General features: G+C 44.6%; 1 long non-coding RNA gene across 1 annotated transcript in view; it reads right to left on the minus strand.

The window, feature by feature from the left end:
* Nucleotides 1-23,108, minus strand: part of LOC139263829 (uncharacterized) — a 156,754-nt gene extending 133,646 nt beyond the window's left edge. The window contains exons 1-2 of the long non-coding RNA XR_011593217.1: nt 23,031-23,108; nt 19,910-20,052 (exon numbers count right to left, since the gene is read on the minus strand). This is a non-coding gene — a long non-coding RNA (uncharacterized lncRNA). The remainder of the gene's footprint in view (nt 1-19,909; nt 20,053-23,030) is intronic.
* Nucleotides 23,109-23,324: the final 216 nt, after the last annotated feature.

The raw sequence follows: 23,324 nt of genomic DNA on the forward strand, positions 1-23,324 counted from the left end.
ACCGAGGCAGGCATAAAAGCTGACACCAGGTAGGTCCAAGGGAAAAGCAGCTTCCCAAGACAGGTGAGAAAAATGACAGAAGTGTAGGAGCCAATAAAGAGTGGGGCCAATGGAAAGGCAATAACTGTTTTTCGGGAGGTGACAGGTCGGAAATGTTGTCAGGGACAGCGACAGGGACAAAATAGCTGATATTATAGACAGCAGTGGTTGAGAACTTACCCACAGCCTAGCAGAGACAAGGCAACTCATATTACGTCCTAAAGTGAGTTGGGTGGCTCTGGAGCATATCTTATTATGGGGTTGGGGGGTGTTTAAACTCAGACCTCTCTGAATGGAGGGGAGCCCCACTGACATTTGAGTTTACTCTACATATTGATTTGCAACAGATCTAGGGGAAACTATACTACAGTGAAAAATTCAAGTTGTTGTTGACAATGGAGATTTCAATGCAATGAACCACCTACAGATCATAATATACAATAGATTATAATAAAGATATGAATGAAATAAAGTACTCAAGCTAAAAAGAAAAAAAACTCAGGCTGACTTGTCAGCTGTAAAGTTATTCACTTCGCTTAGAAGTAGGCCTTTTGACAATCACTACATAACCACAACAGCAGAGCACACACCTCAGCCAGACTAACAGACTAATCTATTTGCCATGACAGAGTATATCTGCAGCTATACACAAACACATTTTTTTTGTATAAGTTAAAGCAATCAAGGAACTGGGCAATTTTTAACCCTAATGTCAATAAGATTTACAACCCAGGAACAGCTTGCTCCTGACAATGAGAGATGAACGGTTGTTTTTTGGACTGGAGGAACATATTCCAGTCGAGCTCTTCCCGCGGGCAAACGAAAGAAAGAAAAAAGATGTGCACTTACCTGTTGCTGCTGCACCCGTTGGAACTTCCGAGCCTGAGGCCTCTCGTGACTGCGCGTCGCAGCGTGTGCACGTGGGGACGTGCGCAGGCCAGGATCTGGTGGCAGCAGCCAATCAGATGTAGTATAGATTTTCATTCCTAGTAATAGGAGTTCCGTAAGTCCGGAACTCCTATTCCTATGAATGAGAAGCCCCCCCCACCCCAAACACCCAAAACACAACAAAAAATAGAAAATAAACTACATATTTAACATTCATTTAAATTAAAGTTGTTATAAAAAAAATCTTTTCCTGAATTTTTAAAAAAGTTTTTTTAATTAAGCCTTAAAATAAACTTACCATAGTGGGGAGGGTTTTTAACAATAAAATGTGTTGTTATAACTTTATTTTAAAATGTTTTTGTATTTTTAAACACTTGCGCCTTTAAAGTATGCGATATGTCTGCTTTTTCAGGCGCAAGATTTTAAAGGACATTTGCTGGGCAAGATTTTAAAGGACATTTGCTGGGCAAGATATTCATAAATAGATATTCGCAAGTGCCCTCGCTTCCGATATGCGTTGGATCTGTCAAGCCAGAAACTTGACAGATTGGAAAAGCCGGCTTTCAGCGCATGCGCATTGCGCGCTGAAAACCGGCTTTTCCGATGCCTTCCTGGGTCCGTCGAAATTTCGTACGGAGCCGGGACATTGGAATTTCAGGGCCATATAGTGGTGTTCTCAAGGGTCGGTACTAGGACTACTGCTTTTCTTGATATATATTAATAACTTCGACTTGAATGTACAGGGAACAATTTCAAAATTTGCAGATGACACAAAACTTGGAAGTATAGTGAACAGTGAGGAGGAGAGTGATTGACTTCAAGAAGGCATAGACAGGCCGGTGAAATAAGCAGACACGTGGCAGATGAAATTTAATGCAGAAAAGTGCATAATGATACATTTTGGTAAGAACGAAGAGAGGCAATATAAACTGAAGGGTACAATTCTACAGGGGGCGCATGAACAGAGAGACCTGGGGGTATATGTGCACAAATCACTGAAGGTGGCAGGGCAGGTTGAGAAAGCAATTAAAAAAGCTTACGGGATCCTGGGATTCATAAATAGAGGCACAGAATACAAAAGCAAGGAAGTTATAATGAACTTTAATAAAAGACTGGTTCGGCCTCAACTGGAGTATTGTGTCGAATTCTGGGCACCGTACTTTAGGGAGGATGTGAAGGCTTCAGAGAAGGTGCAGAAAAGATTTGCAAGAAGGGACTTCAGTTACATGGATAGACTAGAGAAGCTGGGATTGTTCTCCTTGGAGCAGAGAAGGTTGAGAGGAGATTTGATAGAGGTGTTCAAAATCATGATGGGTCTAAACAGATTGGATAGAGAGAAACTGTTCCCATTGACAGAAGGGTCAAGAACCAGAGTACACAGATTTAAGGTGATTGGCAAAAGAGCCAAAAACGACATGAGGAAAAACCTTTTTACGCAGTGAGCAGTAAGGATCAGGAATACACTGCCTGAAAGTGGTGGGGCGGACTCAACCATGGCTTTGAAAAGGGAATTGAATAAGTACCTGAAGGAATTTTTTTTCAGGGCTACAGGGAAAGGGTAGGGGAGTGGGATTAGCAAAAGTGCTCTTGCACATAGCCGGCACGGGCTCAACGGGCCAAATGGCCTCCTTCCGTGCTGTAACCATTCTATGATTCTTTGATTCAAGCAGTATTTTTGTTATTTCAAGTGTAGCTTTAATGATGCAACCGAAGGCAGCCAGATGAAGTGTTCTCCGGGTATGAGCAAGCCTGACACAACAGGGTAAGAGTTGAATGCCCACAGTACAGGAATTACTGGCTGGGAGATGGCAGGTGTCTGAGAAAGACCAGAGTACTGCAATTTTGTTTTATTTTTTTTTAAATGCCCCCTCCATGAATTGAGACATGAATAGCTTATTTTCCCTTTTATCTAAATTAGTGTATTGTTTTGCAAACCTCTCCAAAATATCACAATAATGTGCAAAGTTCTGTGTCAGTACAGAACACCCAACAACAGAAGAGTCATTATAATATCCAGAGCCACTAACTGAAGAGCAGGACCAAGCTGAATCGTCTCCATGACACCCTGAACACCAATATATTGAATCTTATCTATTTTGAAATAGTTGCTATTCCTATAGTCAGTTCTAGAGCCAAATGTTGTTAGATGAGAAATATGCTGCTGACCTTTATGTAACGTGGAGGCTGCCAAGTCTCTTTTACATCAGTTCAGTTCCTGAGAATAAGTAATTGCTGATGTCAGTGTGTAATTAGTGGTTTTGCAACCTTCAAGATTCAGTGATAGTCATTAAACTTTCAGACATTGCCCTGCACTTTCTACAGCAAGTGTAATCCTAGTGAAAATAGCCAATTAATCAGAACAGTGGTCTCAAAATCCCAAAGACATGTTTATTAATAGCATGATGTACTGCACAATTCTAATATTTCAATGTTCGGTATCACCATTTTTCTCAGTTGATCTTTTCTAATACTTATTTCATAAAGACTCGGAGGCCGAAATTGATGAAACACAAGTTCTGCCCGTTTTTCGGAGGTCCCCGGGCGGTGCGTCATTTTTTACCGCCCGATACCGCTGGGGCTAAATGGGGGGGAATTTCATCCCACTTTTCTCTCTGGTAACCGGAGTGGAATGCAGCGGGTGGTGGCGGAGTGCAGCGGGCAACGTGCGGCAAAGGAGGCCTTTTGACTCGGGAATCCTCGGCTCCTGAGTTGTGCACGACGGCTGTCAAACTCCGGCCTCCGATTGGCACCGACGAGTGGCCAGAGACTGCTGACCTGAGATCACTGTGGTGGGGGGGGAAGAGATCACTGGGGGTGGGAGGGGGGGGGGAAAGAGATCACTATGGGGAGGAAGAAATTGCTGTTGGGGGGGGGGGGGAAGAAATCGCTGTGGGGGGGGGGGGAGACGGGGGTGGAGAGATCGCTGTGGGGGAGGCGGGTAAAGAAATCGCTGTGGGGGGGTGCGGGGATGGAGAGATCGCTGTGGGAGGGGAGAGATCGCTGTGGGAGGGGAGAGATCGCTGTGTGGGGAGGCGGGGGTGGAGAGATCGCTGTGGGAGGGGAGAGATCGCTGTGGGAGGGGAGAGATCGCTGTGTGGTGAGGCGGGGGTGGAGAGATCGCTGTGGCGGGGGGGGAAGAAAACGCTGTGGGGGGGGAAGAAATCACTGTGGAGGGGGAAGAAATCGCTGTGGGGGAGATCGCTGTGGGGGGCGGGAGGGGGAAGAGATCACTGTGGAGGGAGGGGGAAGAGATCACTGGGGGAGGGGGAAGAGATCACTGTGTGGGGAAGAAATCGCTGTTGGGGGGGGGGGGGAGAAATCGCTGTGGGGGGGGGAAGAAATCGCTGTGGGGGGGGGGGAGGCGGGGGTGGAGAGATCGCTGTGGGGGGGTGCGGGGATGGAGAGATCGCTGTGGGGGAGGCGGGTAAAGAAATCGCTGTGGGGGGGTGCGGGGATGGAGAGATCGCTGTGGGAGGGGAGAGATCGCTGTGGGAGGGGAGAGATCGCTGTGTGGGGAGGGGAAGAGATCGTTTTGGGGGAGGGCAAGAGATCGCTGTGGAGGGCGGGGGGAGAGACTGGGGCGTGGGAGAGAGACTAGAGAAGAGAGAGAGAGAGGGAGACTGGGGGTTGAGAGAGACTGGTGGGTGAGCGTGACTGCGGGGTGAGAGAGGCTGGGGTGTGGGAGAGATTGGAGGGGTGAGAGAGACTAATAACATTTTTATTATAGTTCATTAATAAAGAAGTAAATGAGGCTTTATTAGACCATTTATATTATTGCCTAACACTAGAAAATACTACATTCCATTTAAAAATACATCAAATTGTGGAGAACTATAAAGATCTATGTAATATCAAACAAACTTGTCAGCTCTGTATCCATACTGCCCACTTAACATCCACTTAAAAGCATCTTCTCCAGGACGGTATGCAGTTCTGGCAGTATGTCAGCGGTATGTCATGAATTTTACACTTTTGGGCAGTATGTCGGCAGTCTGCATGGGCGTGCAGTATGCATACCGCCTGGCGGTATGTCACTGATGAAATTTTCGCCAGGCGGTATGTACCTGTTTTTTTGACACAACTTGTGTTTTTGGGCAGTAAGCAGGCGGTAGTGGGTAGTATGTCGATGAATTTTGGCCCCTCAGAATTTTCATTTCGACTCTTCCAACATAACAGAGAGGAATGGTGGTATCAGCATCACAAGAAAATTGCAGACAGGAAGACCAATTAGACCATCTCAATTCATCCACCCAGAAAAACCCTAATATCTGACCATTGCTGCCTCTAATTGTTTATTAAATGAAGCAAGGGATTTTGTCTCACAACTCTCAGCTTTGACATGAAGGATTCAACTCCCGACAATTCTCTGTACTGCCCCCAGTGTATCAATGTTAGGGTGATCATATTTTCTAAACTGAGTCTGGAGACACAATGGGCCCAAGTTTCCACACGGAAAAAAACGGCGCCTAAAAAAAAACGCGCTATTCTCGAGCGCCCTGCAGCTCCTTGTCTGCCTGGCGCGGCGCGCAGGGGGGCGGAGCCTACACTCGCGCCGATTTTGTAAGTGGGAGGGGGCGGGTACTATTTAAATTAGTTTTTTTCCTGCCGGCAACGCTGCGTGTGCGCGTTGGAGCGTTCGCGCACGCGCAGTGTGAAAAAATCATTGGCACTCGGCCATTTTTGTAGTTCTTTGCAGCTGTTTAATTTTTGAACATTTTTTAATAAAAGCACATTGACATCAGCACTAAGGCTTCTTGCAACCTTCTCACTGTCTCCTTCCCCCCGCCCCCCCGGCAACGAACGGCTGTCTCTCCCTCCACCCCCCCGCCCTCCCGCACAGCGGCAACGAACGGCTGTCTCCTCCTACTCCCCCCTTCCCGCACAGCGGCAACGAATGGCTTTCTCCCCCCCACCTCCCGCTCAGCGGCAACAAACGGCTGCAGAATTCTCCCTGGCTGAAGCACTTTCACACAGGTAGGAAGATGGTTTATTTAATCTTTTCTTTGCTTATAAATGTTTATTCAGGTTGGATTTATTTGTATAATATTTGCAGAAGTATAAATAAGGATTTATTGTAGAATTTAATGACTTCCCTTCCCCCCCCCCCCAGTCCCCCCCCCCACCTCGTTCTGGACGCCTAATTTGTAACCTGCGCCTGATTTTTTAATGTGTAGAACATGTTTTTTCAGTTCTACAAAAATCTTCACTTGCTCCATTCTAACTTAGTTTGGAGTACGTTTTCACTGTGGAAACTTTCAAATCAGGCGTCAGTGGCCGGACACGCCCCCTTTTGAAGAAAAAATTCTGTTCCAAAGTAGAACTGTTCTACCTGACTAGAACTGCAGAAAATGAAATGTGGAGAATTGCAATTTCTAAGATAGTCCGTTCTCCACCAGTTGCTCCTAAAAATCAGGCGCAAATCATGTGGAAACTTGGGCCCATTGTGTGGGAGCACAACAAAGTAGCCAGGACACGTTTCAAGAAAACTGGTATGACAACTTTGTTGCTTCTGCTAGTGGAATACGCATAGAGACAGTAGCATTTTCACTTCACACCAAATCTTGCGTGTGTTCTGGCAATAGTACATAAGAACATAAGAACATAAGAATTAGGAACAGGAGTAGGCCATCTAGACCCTGGAGCCTGCTCCGCCATTCAACAAGATCATGGCTGATCTGGCCGTGGACTCAGCTCCACTTACCCGCCCGCTCCCCATAACCCTTAATTCCCTTATTGGTTAAAAATCTATCTATCTGTGATTTGAATACATTCAATGAGCCAGCCTCAACTGCTTCCTTGGGCAGAGAATCCCACAGATTCACAACCCTCTGGGAGAAGAAATTCCTTCTCAACTCGGTTTTAAATTGGCTCCCCCATATTTTGAGGCTGTGCCCCCTAGTTCTAGTCTCCCCGACCAGTGGAAACAACCTCTCTGCTTCTATCTTGTCTATCCCTTTCATGATTTTAAATGTTTCTATAAGATCACCCCTCATCCTTCTGAACTCCAACGAGTAAAGACCCAGTCTACTCAATCTATCATCGTAAGGTAACCCCCTCATCTCCAGAATCAGCCGAGTGAATCGTCTCTGTACCCCCTCCAAAGCTAGTATATCCTTCCTTAAGTAAGGTGACCAAAACTGCACGCAGTACTCCAGGTGCGGCCTCACCAATACCCTATACAGTTGCAGAAGGACCTCCCTGCTTTTGTACTCCATCCCTCTCGCAATGAAGGCCAACATTCCATTCGTTTTCCTGATTACCTGCTGCACCTGCAAACTAACTTTTTGGGATTCATGCACAAGGACCCCTCCCCTTTTATAGGGGGCACTGGAAAAATTTGATTTTAGTGCCCCAAAAAAAAACCAAAAAAAAAAGGAAAAAAAAAAGGGGCCTTGAAAATGTCTGCTGTGTCACCCAGGCGGGTGGCATGGTTTTAATGTTTATGGTTATTTTCAGGTAAACTCAAAAGAGTTTCATGCACAAGGAGGACTGCTCCTGGGCACGGCCAAGGGTGCCATCAGCCGGTCCAGGCAGCGGGCGGTCGAGGGGGTCGTTCAACCTGACTGCCTGCCTCTCTTCCGCTCTTACATCCGGTCCAGGGTGTCCTTGGAGATGGAGCACGCGGTGTCCACCGGTACGCTCGCGGCCTTCCGCGAGAGGTGGGCACCGGAGGGACTGGAGTGCATCATCACGCCCGGCAACCAAATTTTAATTTGATTTTACGTTTTTTAAGTTTAATTTGTTTTAATTGCCGGTGCTTGTAGTGTCCCCCTTCCCTTTTATAGGGGGCACTGGGGAAAATTGTGAATTTAGTGCCCAAAAAAAAAAAACAAAAAAGAAAAACACAAAAAAAAAAGGGGGGGAAAAAAAAGGGCCTTGTAAATGTCTGGTGTGTCACCCAGGTCGGGTGGCACGGTTTAATGTTTTTTGTTTTGCAGATAAACTCCAAAAAGAGTTTCATGCACAAGGACCCCCAGGTCCCTCTGCACCGCAGCATGTTGTAATTTCTCCCCATTAAAATAATATTCCCTTTTACTGTTTTTTTTTCCCAAGGTGGGTGACCTCACATTTTCCGACATTGTATTCCATCTGCCAAACCTTAGCCCATTCGCTTAACCTATCTAAATCTCTTTGCAGCCTCTCTGTGCCCTCTACACAACCCGCTTTCCCACTAATCTTTGTGTCATCTGCAAATTTTGTTGCACTGCACTCTGTCCCCTCTTCCAGGTCATCTATGTATATTGTAAACATTTGTGGTCCCAGCATCGATCCCTGTGGCACACCACTAACCACCGATTTCCAACCCGAAAAGGACCCATTTATCCCGACTCTCTGCTTTCTGTTAGCCAGCCAATTCTCGATTCATGCTAATACATTTCCTCTGACTCCGCGTACCTTTATCTTCTGTGTGGCACCTTATCGAATGCCTTTTGGAAATCTAAATACACCACATCCATTGGTACACCTCTATCCACCATGCTCGTTATATCCTCAAAGAATTCCAGTAAATTAGTTACACATGATTTCCCCTTCATGAATCCATGTTGCGTCTGCTTGATTGCACTATTCCTATCTAGATGTCCTGCTATTTCTTCCTTAATGATAGCTTCAAGCATTTTCCCCACTCCAGATGTTAAACTAACCGGCCTATAGTTACCTGCCTTTTGTCTGCCCCCTTTTTTAAACAGAGGCGTTACATTAGCTGCTTTCCAATCCGATGGCACCTCCCCAGAGTCCAGAGAATTTTGGTAGATTATAACGAATGCATCTGCTATAACTTCCGCCATCTCTTTTAATACCCTGGGATGCATTTCATCAGGACCAGGGGACTTGTCTACCTTGAGTCCCATTAGCCTGTCCACCACTACCCCCCTAGTGATAGTGATTGTCTCAAGGTCCTCCCTTCCCACATTCCCGTGACCAGCAATTTTTGGCATGGTTTTTGTGTCTTCCACTGTGAAGACCAAAGCAAAATAATTGTTTAAGGTCTCAGCCATTTCCACATTTCCCATTATTAAATCCCCTTTCTCATCTTCTAAGGGACCAACATTTACTTTAGTCACTCTTTTCCGCTTTATATATCGGTAAAAGCTTTTACTATCTGTTTTTATGTTTTGCGCAAGTTTACATTCGTAATCTATCTTCTCCTTCTTTATTGCTTTCTTAGTCATTCTTTGCTGTTGTTTAAAATTTTCCCAATCTTCTAGTTTCCCACTAACCTTGGCCACCTTATATGCATTGGTTTTTAATTTGATACTCTCTTTTATTTCCTTGGTTATCCACGGCTGGTTAGCCCTTCTCTTACCGCCCTTCTTTTTCACTGGAATACGTTTTTGTTGAGCACTATGAAAGAGCTCCTTAAAAGTCCTCCACTGTTCCTCAATTGTGCCACCGTTTAATCTGTGTTCCTAGTCTACTTTAGCCAACTCTGCCCTCATCCCACTTTAGTCCCCTTTGTTTAAGCATAGTATGCTCATTTGAGACACTACTTCCTCATCCTCAATCTGTATGACAAATTTAACCATACTGTGAGCACTCATTCCGAGAGGATTTTTTACTAGGAGATCGTTTATTATTTCTGTCTCATTACACAGGACCAGATCTAAGATAGCTTGCTCCCTTGTAGGTTCTGTAACATACTGTTCTAAGAAACAATCCCGTATGCATTCTTTGAATTCCTCCTCAAGGCTACCCCGTGCGATTTGATTTGACCAATCGATCTGTAGGTTAAAATCCCCCATGATTACTGCCATTCCTTTTTCACATGCCTCCATTATTCCCTTGATTATTGTCCGCCCCACCCTGAAGTTATTATTTGGGGGCCTATAAACTACGCCCACCAGTGACTTTTCCCCTTACTGTCTCTAATCTCCACTCACAATGATTTAACATTTTGTTCATTGGAGCCAATATCGTCTCTCACAACTGCCCTGATATCATCCTTTCTGAACAGAGCTACCCCATCTCCTTTCCCTTCTTGTCTATCTTTCCGAATTGTCACATACCCCTGCATGTTTAATTCCCAGTCTTGGCCACCCTGCAACCATGTTTCTGTAATGGCCACCATTTGTAATGATTTGTGCCGTCAACTCATTTACTTTATTTCGAATGCTGCGTGCGTTTAGGTAGAGTGTTTTAATACTAGTTTTTAAACCATGATTTTTAGTTTTGACCCCTCCTGCAGCCCCTTTAGATTCATACATATTGTCCCTTCCTATCACCTTGTGCTTTACACTTATCCCAGTGCTACTCTAATCTGTTGCCTCCTGCCTTTTGCATTCTTTCTTGAGGTCCTGTTCATCTGAGCTCTCACCCACTCTAACTAGCTCAGAGCCCTCTCCTGGGTTCCGAATACTCCTCGCATTGAGGCACAGAGCTTTCAGGCTTGCCTTTTTATTAACCTTTAGAATGTTGCTGTACAGTAACCCTTTTTGTTTTTTGCCTTGGGTTTCTCTGCCATCCACTTTTACTCATCTCCTTACTGTCCATTTTGTTTCCCTCTGTCTCCCTGCATTGGTTCCTATCCCCCTGCCATATTAGTTTAACTCCTCCCAACAGCACTAGCAAACACTCCCCCGAGGACATTGGTTCCGGTCCTGCCCAGGTGCAGACCGGCCGGTTTGTACTGGTCCCACCTCCCCCAGAACCGGTTCCAATGCCCCAGGAATTTGAATCCCTCCCTGCTGCACCACTGCTCAAGCCACATATTCATCTGAGCTATCCTGCGATTCCTACTCTGACTAGCACGTGGCACTGGTAGCAATCCTGAGATTACTACCTTTGAGGTCCTACTTTTTAATTTAGCTCCTAGCTCCTTAAATTCGTCTCGTAGGACCTCATCCCTTTTTTTACCTATATCGTTGATACCAATGTGCACCACGACAACTGGCTGTTCACCCTCCCTTTTCAGAATGTCCTGCACCCGCTCTGAGACATCCTTCACCCTTGCACCAGGGAGGCAACATATCATCCTGGAGTCTCGGTTGTGGCCGCAGAAACGCCTAACTATTCCCCTTATAATTGAATCCTCTGTCACTTTCGCTCTCCCACTCTTTTTCCTGCCCTCCTGTGCAGCAGAGCCAGCCACGGTGCTATGAACTTGGCTGCTGCTGTCCTCCCCTGATGAGTCATCCCCCTCAACAGTACTCAAAGCGGTATATCTCTTTTGCAGGGGGATGAATGCAGGGGACCCCTGCACTACCTTCCTTGCACTGCTCTTCCTGCTGGTCTTCCATTCACGATCTGGCTGTGGACCCTTTTCCTGCGGTAAGACCAACTCGCTACACGTGCTACTCACGTCACTCAGCATCGTGGATGCTCCAGAGTGAATCCACCCTCAGCTCCAATTCCACAACGCGGTCTGTCAGGAGCTGGAGGTGGATACACTTCCTGCACACGTAGTCGTCAGGGACACCGGAAGTGTCCCTGAGTTCCCACATGGTAGAGGAGGAGCATATCACGTGACCGAGCTCTCCTGCCATGACTTAACCTTTAGATACACTTAATTTGGCAACAACACTGTCAACATTGGGCCCCCTCATCCAAATCATTGATATAGATTGTGAATAGCTGAGACCCAAGCACTGATCCTTGTGGTACCTGACTAGTTACGGCCTGCCAACCTGAAAATAACCCGTTTATTCCTGCTCTCTGTTTTCTGTCCGTTAACTAAACCTCAATCCTTGCTAGTATATTAGCCACAAGCACATGAGCCCTAATTATGTTTAATAACCTCTTGTGTGGCACATTATTGAATGCGTTCTGGAAATCCAAATACACCACATCCACTGGTTCCTCCTTAACTATTCTGCTAGTTACAACCTCAAAAAACTCCAACCGATTCCCTATTTCCCTTTCACAAATCCATGTTGACTCTGCCGAATCCTATTATTATTTTCTAAGTGCCCTGTTACCACGTCCTCAAAGAATCAGAGAATCATAGAAATTTACAGCACGGAAGAAGGCCATTTTATACAGTTCAAGCATAACCTCCTTGCTCTTGTATTCCAATGCCTCGACTAACCATATGCCTTCTCAACCACCTTATCTACCTGGCCTGCAACCTTCAGAGATCTGTGGACCTGCTCTCCAAGGTCCCTTTGTTCCTCTACATTTTTCAGTGTTGTACCATTTAATGTGTATTCCCTTGCCTTGTAAGATCTCCGCATATGCATTACCTCACACTTATCCCTATTGAATTCCATTTGCCACTGTTCTGCCCACCTGACCAGTACATTGATATCTTTCTGCAGTCCGCAGCTTTCTTCTTCATTATCAACCACACAGCCTATTTTAGTGTCATCTGCAAACTTCTTAATCATATCCCCAACATTCAAGTCCAGGTAATTGATAAATACCACAAAAAGACCTGGCACTGAGCCCTGCGGAACTCCACTGGATACAACCTTCCAGCCACAAAAACACCCATCAACCATTACTCTTTGCTTCCTGCCTCTCAGCCAACTTTGGATCCAAGTTGCCACTTTGCCCTGGAGCCCATGGGCTTTTACTTTCATGACCAGTCTGCCATGTGGGACCTGATCAAAAGCTTTGCTAAAATCCATATACACTACATCATACGCACTGCCCTCGTCGATCCCGCTGGTTACCTCCTCGGAAAATTCACTCAAGTTAGTCAGACACGACCTTCCCTTAACAAATCCATGTCCTTGATTAATCTATGTCTTTCCAAATGAAGATTTATCCTGTCCCACAGGATGATTTCCAATAATTGGCCTGTAATTACTCGGTCCTTAATAATAGATTCTAGCATTTTCCTTATGATTGATGTCAGGCTAACTGGTCTGTAGTTCCCCGTTTTCTCTCTCTTTCCTTTCTTAAATAATGGGTTTATATTTGCTACCTTCCAATCTGTGGATTCTAGAATCTTGGAAGACAAAATCAATGCATCCACTATCTCTATAGCCACCTCTTTTAAATCCCGAGAATGTAGGCCATCAGACCAGGGGATTTATTGGCTTTCAGTCCCATTAATTTCTTCAGTACTATTTTTTTTTACTAATAATTTTTTTCAGTTCCTCATTTTCGCTAGACCCTTGGTTCTCCACTATTTCTGGAAGGTTTTTGCGCCTTCTTCTGTGAAGACAGACACAAAGTATTTGTTTAATTTCGCTACCATTTCCTTATTCCCCATTATAATTTTTCCTGTCTCAGCCTGCAAGGGACCCAGGATTACTTTTGCTAATCTTTTGAGTGCTGCAGATCATTGGGTGCCAGGTGGTGCGTGCCCATTGGAGACAACGACGCTAAAGTACTGGTCACCACATTACAGGAAGGATGTGATTGCACTCGAGAGGGTACAGAGGAGAATTACAAGGATGTTGCCAGGACTGGAAAATTTTAGCTATGAGGAAAGATTGGAAAGACTGGTGTTGTTTTCTTTGAAACAGAGGAGGTGTATAAAATTATGAGGGGCTTATATAGGGCCCAAATTTGGCCAGTACAGATTTCTGGTGCAGTCACCAGAGGTGTGCCACTTTTGTAGAACTCCAAGGGCGCCAAAAATCTTTGGGCCAAGTTTGGCCGCTCCCCAGCCTCTCCTCCATGGTGGCGTAGCGTGGCAACTAGATTCGGGGGCGAAGCCAGGTCCCACCGCTGAAAACAGTGCCAGGACCTCTGCACATGCGCGCTAGAGTGCACGCGCATGCGCAGTAGCTCCTCCCCCCAGATTCTGTGTGCGTGTGCTGCAGCTGCAGGGGTCCAAAGCACACCGTCCCTATCCCGGGCCGAATGGCCTGCTGCACAGGCCTACAAGAGACAGATTGATGAGGGAAGAGTATTGATCGGAGCGAGAGGGGAAGAGTTTTGATCCAGCATGCCTGGTGGGGGGGGCGGGCAGCGGCGGGGTTTGGAGAAAAGAATCTTCAAAGATTTTCCAGTTCTTTAATATCTAGCTATCTTTACTAAAAATATACTCAGTTTAATCACTCTGTCCAGTCTCGCTGGCTTGGGATTGAAAAAAAAAACTAGCATTCCTATCATAACACCGTCATTTGGAGACTACCTGTGCTGATTTCTTAATTCACTAAGGTTTTTCTGAACAGAAACAAGTGGCCTCATATGCTAGCCTAAGTTAGTTTGGAGTAACTTTTTGCTGGATAAACTTGCTTAAATGGCCAAAACAGGCGTAAGTGGCGGATAACAACCCCTTTTGAGAAAAAAAAACGAAACTAAAAAAAAAATCTAACTAACTCACTTACACTGGAGTCAATAAAATGGGGAGAATTGCGATTTTTAAGTAACTCCAAAAAAATCTAGTTGCTCCAAAAAAAAACAGCAACTCCTGGGAAAACTTGAGCCCTATAGAGTGGATAAGAAGGACTTATATTCCTTAGCAGAGAGTTCAATAACCAGGGGGCATAGATTTAAATTAATTAGTAGAAGGATTCAAGGAGAGTTGAGGAGAAATCTTTTCAGCCAGAGCCTGAAAGTGTGGTAGAGCCAGAAACTCACACTGCATTTACAAAGTGCTTGGATGTGCACTTGAAATGCCATAACATACAAGGTTACGGACCAAGAGCTGGAAAGTGGGATTAGGTTGGATAGCAATTTTTCAGCCGGCACAGACATGTGCCTTATGGCTTCCTTCTGTGCTCTAAATTTCTATGATTCTATACACCCTTCTACTCTTTCCCCATAGCCCTGCAACTTTTTCCTTTACAAGTGTATAATCAGTTCTCTTTTGAAACTTGCTATTGAATCTGCTTCCACCACCCTTTCAGACAATGCATTTCAGATCATAACAACACGCTGCATAAAGAAATTCTCCTCATCTCCCCTTTGGTTCTTTTGCCAATTACCGTAAGTCTGTGTCCCCTAGTTTCTGACCCTCCTGCCAGTGGAAACAGTCTCTCCTAATTTACTCTACCAAAACCATTCATAATGTTGTACATCTCGATTAAATCTCGCTTAAGCCTTTTCTGTTGCATAGAAACATAGAAAATATTTGTAGGAGTAGGCTATTCAGCCCTTCAGCCCTTGGAGATATTACATTTAATCCCCTCGTCTAAATCATTAATGGAGAACAATCCCAGCTTCTCTTGTCTCTCCACCTAACTTAAGTCCCTTATCCCTGTGTATCAGTTGATGAAAGAGTCAGCATGTAATTGTGAGGGATACGTCATGTCTGACTAATCTAGTTGAATTTTTGAGATCACTAACATGGTAGATAAGCGAATGGCTATGGATGTTATCTTTATGGACTTCCAGAAGGCATGTTATAAGGTTCGACACCACAGATTATTAGCAACAATGAAAGCACAGGCAATTAGAGGCATCTCTGCAACATGGGTTGGCAGGGTGTGACAAAAGGTGTTGCCCAGGGATCTGTACTGGAGACTCAGCTTTTCACCATATGTATCAATGACTTGGATAAAGGATTAGCGAGCCATATATTCAAGTTTGCAGATGACACTAAGTTAGAAGGTGCAGTAAGCATTGCAGATGGGAGCAGCAAGTTAGAAAGGGACATAGACGTAAGAACATAAGAAATAGGAAGGTAGGCCATTCCACTCTTTGAGCCTGCTCCACCATTCAATAAGATCATAGAAACATAGAAAACATAGAAAATAGGTGCAGGAGTAGGCCATTCGGCCCTTCTAGCCTGCACCGCCATTCAATGAGTTCATGGCTGAACATTCAACTTCAGTACCCCATTCCTGCTTTCTCGCCATACCCCTTGATCCCCCTAGTAGTAAGGACCTCATCTAACTCCTTTTTGAATATATTTAGTGAATTGGCCTCAACAACTTTCTGTGGTAGAGAATTCCACAGGTTCACCACTCTCATGGCTGGTCTTCTACCTCAACTTTCCGCACTATCCCCATACCCTTGGTTCCCACAGTATCCAAAAATCTATCAGTCTCTGTCTTGAATATGAATATACTCAATGACTGAGCATCCACAATCCTCTGGGGTAGAGAATTTCAAAGATTCGCAACCCTTTGGGTGAAGAAATGTCTGCTCATCTCAGTCCTAAATGGTCCACCTCTTATTCTGAGATTGTAACCACGAGGTCTAGACTCCCCAGCCAGGCGAAACATCCTCCCAGCATCTACACTGTCAAACCTCTTAAGAATTTAATACATTACAATGAGATCACATCTCATTCTTCTAAACTCTCTCCTCATAGGTCATTTGCTACCTCCCAACCGGTGGGGATCTTTCTAGAATCTAGGGGATTCAATGCAGCCACTATCGCTATAGCCACTTCTTCTAAAACCCGAGGATTTAGGCAATCAGATGCAGGGGATTTATTGGCTTTTCATCCCAATAATTTCTCCAATGCTATTTCTTTAAATTTCTCAAACTAAACCCTCGGTTGCCCACTATTTCCAGAATGTTTTTTGTGTCATCTTCTGTGAAGACAGATACAAAATATCTGCCATTTCCTTATTCCCTGTTTATAATTTCTCCTGTCTGCCTGCAAGTCGACCCACGTTTACTTTCGCTAATCTCTTTCTTTTTTAATCTGTTTTTATGTCACTTGCTAGTTTTCTTTAATATTCTATTTTCTCTCTCATTATCAATTTATCGGTCATCCTTTGCTGAATTCTAAAATTCTCCCAATCCTCAGGCTTACTACTTTTTTGGCAACATTATAAGCCATTTCCTTTAATCTAATACTATTTTTAACTACTCTTGTTCGCCACAGTTTTTATGAATTATGTTTTCCATTGTTTATCTACCATTATATTATTTAATCTAGCTTCACAATCTAGCTTAACCAACTCGCCCCTCATATCTATGAAGTTTGCTTTATTCAAGTTTAAGACCCTAGTTTTGGACTTAACTAAATCACTCTCAGACTCAATATAACATTCTATCATATCATGGTTTTTCTTCCCCAGAGGCTCCTTTACTACAAGGATATTAATTAACCCTGTCTCATTGCACAATACTAAATCTAAAATAGACTGTTCCCAAATTGGCTCCTTGACTTACTGATGAAGTGAATCGGAAAAACAATGGGAAACATAGAAACATAGAAAATAGGTGCAGGAGCAGGCCATTCGGCCCTTCGAGCCTGCACTGCCATTCAATATGATCATGGCTGATCATGCAACCTCATGATCACACCACCCCTGCCTTCTCTCCATACCCCCTGATCTCTTTAGCCGTAAGGGCCACATCTAACTCCCTTTTGAATTTCCACATTACACTGCATCTGGCATGCATTTGCCCATTCACCTAACCTGTCCAAGTCCCCCTGCAGCCTCTTAGCATCCGCTTCACAGCTTGAACTGCCACCCAGCTTAGTATTATCTGCAAACTTGGAGATATTATCTTCAATTCCTTCGTCTAAATCATTAATGTATATTGTAAATAGCTGGAGGCCCAGCACTGAACCCTGCGGCACCCCACTAGTTACTGCCTGCCATTCTGAAAAGGACCCATTTATCCCCACTCTTTGCTTCCTATCTGCCAACCAGTTCTCTATCCATGTCAATACATTATTCCCAATAACTTGTGCCTTAATTTTGCACACTAGTCTCTTGTGTGGGACCTTGTCAAAAGCCTTTTGAAAGTCCAAATACACCACATCCACTGGATCTCCCCTATCCACTCTACTAGTTACATCCTCAAAAAACTCTAGAAGATTTGTCAAGCATGATTTCCCTTTCATAAATACATGCTGATTTGGACCGATTCTGTCATTGCTTTCCAGATGCGCTGCTATTACATCTTTAATAATTGATTCCAGCATTTTCTCCACCACCGATGTCAGACTATAATTCCCTGTTTTCTCTCTCCCTCCTTTTTTAAAAAGTGGGGTTACATTAGCTACCCTCCAATCCATAAGAACTGATCCAGAGTCCATGGAATGTTGGAAAATGATCATCAATGCATCTACTATTTCTAGGGCCACTTCCTTAAGTACTCTGGGATGCAGACTATCAGGCTTTGGGGATTTATCGGCGTTCAGTCCCTTCAATTTCCCTAACACCATTTCCTGACTGATAAGGATTTCCCTCAGTTCCCCCTTCTCGTTAGATCCTCGGTCCCCTTGTATTTTCGGGAGGTTACTCGTGTCTTCCTTAGTGAAAATAGAACCAAAGTATTAGTTCAATTTGTCTGCCATTTCCTTGTTCCCCATTATGAATTCACTTGATTCTGAATGCTTGGGACCGACATTAGTCTTCACTAATCTTTTTACTTCACATAAGATTTTGCAGTCAGTTTTTATGTTCCCTGCAAGCTTACTCTCATACTCTATTTTCCCCCTCCTAATTAAACCCCTTATCCTCCTCTGCTGAATTCTAAATTTCTCCCAGTCCTCAGGTTTGCTGCTTTTTCTGGCCAATTTATATGTCTCTTCCTCGGATTTAATACTTTCCCTAATTTCCCTTGTTAGCCACGGTTGAGCCACCTTCCCTTTTTTATTCTTACGCCACACAGAGATGTACAATTGTTGTAGTTCATCCATGTGATCTTTAAATGAAGTTCATTGCGAGCAAGTCTGGGGCATCCACTTTCGATCCAAGAAAGACAAATAGGAATATTTTATAAATAGTGAGAAACCAGGTACTGTGGAGGAGCAACCAGTTTAGATTGTCCGTGTACAGATATAACTCAAGGCTAGTGCACAGCTACAAAAAGTAATCAAAAAGGCAAATGGAATGTTGGCCTTTATCTTAAAGGGGCTGGAATACAAAGGGAGGACGTTACGCTTTGATTGTATAGAGCCTTGGTCGGACCCCATCTGGAATAATATGTTCAGTTCTGGGCACCACACCTCAGGAAGGATATATCGGCCTTGGAGAGGGTACAGCACAGATTCAGCAGAATTATACAGAGCTTAAAGGGTTAAAAGTATGAAGATAGATTGCATAAATGTGGCTTGTATTTCCTTGAATATAGAATAATTAGGGTTGATCAAATCGAGCTTTTAAAATAATAAAAAGATTCGATAGGGTAGTTACAGAAGGGGAGAAGTTTGTTCTATCCCGGAAAGCAGTCGGTGTCCTTGCCAACTGCTGTTGATGGCCGCCCGAAATGGCCGCTGCAGTAAACAAGGTAAGTTGGTGTGGGGGGGCTTGGAGGTAGGTAGCGCAACGCTAACCTTTGATGCAACACTGCCCTGGTGGCATTGCACGAGGGATCCGGGACCAATTCGTTGTGCTGGTGCGGCGTTGTTGCTTCCCCGAGCGTCTGTGAAGCTCGCAATGCATTGTGGACAGTGAGGATCTCAACTTTAAAGGAGCATGGATATTGAAGCAAGTCAAAATAAAATGCACTGATTCAATACATTTTTCAGCCCTTTCTGTCTTTAACAAATAATCAATATTTAAAAGAAGTTCCAAATGTCAATATTCAGCACTTAAAGCTGAATTACTTTCCTAAACTCAATAAATGGGAAAACTGCCTCAGCACTACCACAAATGGCTCAGCAAGCCAGGGAAGGGGCACCCAGATTCTCAACGCAGCACACCAGCTTTGTGCAGGGTGTCAATACTGCAAGACTGGCCCTCACACACAGGGGTCAAGAGCCACTCCAGAAAGAACAATGTGGGAGTACCGGAGTACATTACTCCCCGTCACTCCCAGTGTCGCCCTCACCACCTGGTTCTAGTGCCCAAAGAAGCTTTATGACCTCAAACCACTAATGAAGATCAGTAAATGCACCTTCAAAAGATGTCACCTACCAATTGAATCACGAACCTCATGCATTGCTAAATGCAAGTTCCCCTAATCACTCACCTATCAACGATATGCACCAATCACAAGGCACATCTCCCATTCCTAGCATCACCTCACTCCCCTGGAGGAGACAGTGCAGGCCATTCTTGGCAGGGCCATGTTTGAGCCCTTAGCCAGTGGCAGGGCTAAAAGGATAAAAGATGTAGGTTTCCTCGAGTGTTATCCTCCTTCTGGCATGCACCTCTTGGCTTCCCACCCTCCCATCAGCACAACTCCATCCATGTGCCTTCTTCATGACACACACCCAAGAAATGCAGCCTACCCAGCCAGTGGGACCATAGGCGGATGATTCCATCCCGGATATGCCAGCCACAAAGAGGCTGTCTGGGATGCATCCTTCCATCTGATTAGTCCTCTTCAGCTTCCCCCTCTTCTGCACCTTCTTCTTCCCTCTGCAAGCGGACGCTGTAAATGTAAAATTAAAAAATAAAATGCTGCCAATACTCAGTTGGTCAGGCAGCATGTCGAACTGAGACGTGAACTCCATGGTTGTATCGTGACCTGCTGAGTATTCGCAGTATGTTCTGTCTTCTCAAAGGCTTTCACTGACCATCCGAGCCCTTGCAAGCATCCAGCAGCACTCTCAAAACAATTAAAAACTTCTTACATCTATTTCAGCAAGCCAGCATTTGAATAAAAAAACATTTTAAACAGTCCAAACCCTTCCATTCAACCTGATTGATGTGTGTGTCCATTTAACAGCTATAGATATCACCCATCAGCCTGCTTGCACGCCAGGTTAACCAGCAACCGCCATTGTCGGGCCGACTCTGACTAAGATGGCATCCGCGGCGCTCCCCTTTAAGGCCAGCTCCAGCGCCCCAGCCACGGGCACATTTAAGGCCAGCGACATCGCCCAGTGCCGACCATGCTCCTGTGGGGCAATTTCCTCCACGGGGCACAAAGGGATCGATGCAGGGCGATAAGGGGTTGGCGTGCACGGCGATGACATCATTGCCCTGTTAGCGTCGGCTGGAGGCACTAACAGCCCCTTATTTTTAAAGTTTTATAATGCAAGTGAGCATCTGTCCCCAATATATTTTTGCCACAGCCTGATCTGTCTGCCCTCCATCCCTATCATGGCAGCTGTAAATTATGTTATTTAGGAGGGCTGATATTAGGGAGAAAATCTCATTGAATGAGATTAGGGAGATGATTTAAATTATGTGGAAGAGTTTTGTGTAATAGGTTTGATGTAACTTGCCTGGTGAATAAGAAGAATGGAAAATAACCAATTAAATAAAGTTTATTATAAAGATTGCCAGTCTATTTCTCTTCCCCAGCTCCGTTGTATACATGCACAGGTGTAGGGAGCTAATAAAAGGCTATTGCTGCCAGTTAAGTGTGGAATATGTTTTCAAGTTCCATTGTGTAGGAGCAGGGAATTTAAAAAAGACCTTCACAGTGCACCTACATTCTTTGGTGGTTCACTTGGTGGAAATTGTGCACTCATATTTGGTGAGCTTTAAATATTATTATTGACTCATCCTGTTTTTACAGTTCAGGTATCCAAACCCTACTGATCCCTAATATTAACAAACTATCTTTAATCGGCTTTACGTGCCTGTTCAGCCAAAAGCTACGAAACAATGAAAGCTGTTGCTACTGGTTTAGCAAGGAACTTATCCGTAATGAATATTACAAGCACATTCTTACATTCTTACAGTATAGCTTGATACTTAATTGAGTTTGCTTTCACATTGACAAAGCCATCTTTCATACCTTTAACATATTTAGAATTTTAAAACAGCAATGCGAAATTACAAAGTAGAGTGCCGATAATCTGCACATAAGCAGAACTAAATATCATAGCACTTTCTAAATACAATTACATGCACAATAATATATAGATAGAGATACACACAATGGGCTCAAAATTGCTCAGGAGTTGCTCCATTTTTTTGGGAACAACTTGATTTTTCTGGAGCATATTAAAAATCTCCATTTTGCACATTCAATTTGTGCCAGTGTAAGTGAGTTAGTTAGGATTTTTTTAGTTTAGTTTCATTTTTTTCAAAAGGGGGCGTTACCAGCCACCTACGCCCGTTTTGGTCATTTAGGCCACTTTGGACAGCTAATAGTTACTCCAAACTAACTTAGGCCAGCATATGTGGCCACTTGTGGCCGCACAGAAAACCCTTGCGGAGAGTTAAGAAATCAGTGCAGGTAAGTCCATCGGAGGCCAGCAGAACTTAATGACTTGACTAAAGAATGTGAATAGGATCAAACAGCTATACAGGACATCATATGACAAATTTCACAAAGTTAATCTACTATACAACAGAAACATTCATGAAAGCTTAAACTACAAAAATAAAAGAAGTAAAGAGACAAAACATATTTACATAACTTTTTCAAAATATCCAAATAAAAAATAGAAGTACCTCCTGTTCGTAATTCTTATGTTCTTATGCAGGGTTTCATCAACAGGGTTAAGGAAAGTCTTGAGTAAGACTTTAAAATTAATGGCTACACAGTCATCAACGCGCCCCACCCCCCGGGATCAAAACTCCTCCCCAGGAAAAAAACTCCCCACCCGGATCAAAACTGCCCCCTCCCCCGAGATCAAAACTGCCCCCTCCCCCGAGATCAAAACTGCCCCCTCCCCCGAGATCAAAACTGCCCCCTCCCCCGAGATCAAAACTGCCCCCTCCCCCGAGATCAAAACTGCCCCCTCCCCCGAGATCAAAATTTCCCCCCAGGATGAAAACACCCCCCACCCCGCCTGCTGATTAAAACTCACACCCCACTGGATCAAAACTCCCCCGCCCCCATCAAACTCTTGAGATGGATTTCAAAACAGACAATTCTACCTGAGCTTTTGCATGGCAATGTCCTCAAGTCTTCAAGTTGTGTGTAGAATATTGACATAAAGTGGCAATAATGCAGGCAGCCAACAAAAGAACCAAGTGCTTTAGAAGAAGGCAGGCTTCTCGCGTTACTGTGCAGCAGGCCACTCGGCCCGGGATAGGGGGTGGGATACATCGGGTCCCACGCTGCAGCATGCATCATCATCATCATCATCGGCAGAAGCTACTGCGCATGCACGAATGCTGTAAGACGCATGCGGACAGCTGTCGGCACTGTTTTTCCAGCAGGGCCCTAGCTCCGCGCCCCCCCCCCCTCCCCTCCCCACCCCCCCTCCCCCCTCCCCTCCCCACACAATGCCAAGCCCCGGGAGAGTCAATAGAGCAGCCAGAATCCAGGGAGATCTTTTTGGCGCCGTTTTCAGCCTACGAAGTCGGCGCATCTCTGGTGAGTGCGTCGAAAAAACGGGTGGGACAAATTTGGGCCCATAGTTATATTTCCTAAATAGTAGGGAAGAGAAAAAAGGCATTCTGACCTGGAGCTGAAATCTTAAAAACATTTTTCAATCGGCTTACCAACGAGTTCTTTAATGTTGACGATTGTTTTCCCTGCTGTATTTTTTATTCCGCTTTCACATGGCCCACTAATTGTGTCAGACAGAGCCTGGAACCGTGACCTCACAGCACCGCCGGATGGGCAGTCGCAGGGTCCTAATGTCCACCGGCAAAAATGTATCTCATCTGATTAACACGAACTGAAATGAGCAAATACAAAGTGTTTGCAATGTGTTTGTGTGTATGTGTGCGTATATGTGTGTGTATGTGTGCGTATATGTGTGTGTATGTGTATGTGTCGGTGTGTGAGTGAGT

Source organism: Pristiophorus japonicus, chromosome 5 (assembly GCF_044704955.1).
Source record: "Pristiophorus japonicus isolate sPriJap1 chromosome 5, sPriJap1.hap1, whole genome shotgun sequence".
In the NCBI taxonomy this organism is placed as follows: Eukaryota; Metazoa; Chordata; class Chondrichthyes; family Pristiophoridae; genus Pristiophorus; species Pristiophorus japonicus.